The following is a 1,106-nucleotide window of genomic DNA, read 5'->3' as shown; positions in this document are numbered from 1 at the left end:
GGGACCCTGGAGCTGTGAAGCAGCAGTGCTAACCACTGTGCTACCGTGCCGCCCCAATCGCGTATTTAAATTACAAGTTATTCAAAGCTTCCCTCCAAATGTGAAGTAAAGTATTTCTAGAAGTTGCTGTTAATATGATCCCTACTAGGACAAAGGGACAAAGAACTTGGAATCAGGAATAAGCCATTTGGCCCTTCAGAGCTGGTCTGCTATTCAATAAGATCATCGCTTCTCGGCCTTTTGGCTAAGATCAAGTGTAGTATGAAGAGGATGCTGCACTTGGTTGAGGCCATTGGATTACATTTAAGCTTCATATTCATATGAAGCAATTTTTAAAAGCGGCATCTCAGCCTTTTGGCTAAGATGCAAATGAGATCCAGCCTTGGAGGAGGAACCCTGCCCCTCCTCCAATCAGCTGGGCTCATGTAGATCAGGCCCAAGACAGGTGTGAAGGCCCTGTCTTGTCAGCCTGGGTCGGAAATGTCTCAACTTGTTGAGACTCTGAATTGGACTTGATTTGATTGAATTGGAAAAGTATAAAAAAAAGATCATGACTGATCTGTGGTCTCAATCCACCTTTCTGTCTGCCCCCCAAAACTCCAGACTACTTTGTTTATCAGAAATCTATCCAACTCAGTCTTAAATGGCCCAGTCTTCACTGCTTTCTGGGGAAAAAAGAATTACACAGACGTTGTCTAAGAAAATTCCCTTCATCTCTGTTTTAAAAGGGAGACCTCTTATTCTTATACTGCTTCCCCTGGTTTTGGTCTCCCCTGCAAAAACCTTTCTTCAAAGCCTCTTCATCCCATGAATGAGTCATGAACCTTCTATGAACTGCTTCTAGTGCAATTATACCCTTTTTCAAATAAAGGGACCAAAACTATACACGGTACTCCAGATGTGGGCCAGAATTTTACTGGCCCGCCAGCCACGGGAATCGGAGCAGGTGAGGGGCGGAGCATGGGAAGGTCTGTTGATCTTGGGCGGAATTTTACGGTTTCGGGATAAGTGAGGCCGTAAAATCCTGCCCATGGTCTTACCAAATCACTGCACAACTGCAGTGAAACTTCTCTTCCATATATATTCCATTCCCTGTACAAAAAAAA

The 1,106-nt window shown here is 44.2% G+C and overlaps 1 non-coding gene across 1 annotated transcript; it reads left to right on the top strand.

The window, feature by feature from the left end:
• The first annotated feature begins 224 nt into the window (after positions 1 to 224).
• LOC144500173 (U2 spliceosomal RNA) lies at positions 225 to 424 on the top strand. Its single transcript, XR_013498950.1, has one exon. It is a non-coding gene; the product is annotated as a U2 spliceosomal RNA (small nuclear RNA).
• The last annotated feature ends 682 nt before the right edge of the window (positions 425 to 1,106 follow it).

This window comes from Mustelus asterias, chromosome 10, assembly GCF_964213995.1.
Source record: "Mustelus asterias chromosome 10, sMusAst1.hap1.1, whole genome shotgun sequence".
NCBI lineage: Eukaryota > Metazoa > Chordata > Chondrichthyes > Carcharhiniformes > Triakidae > Mustelus > Mustelus asterias.
The sequence above is the reverse complement of the archived record's forward strand: the minus strand, read 5'-3'. Positions and strand labels throughout refer to the sequence as shown.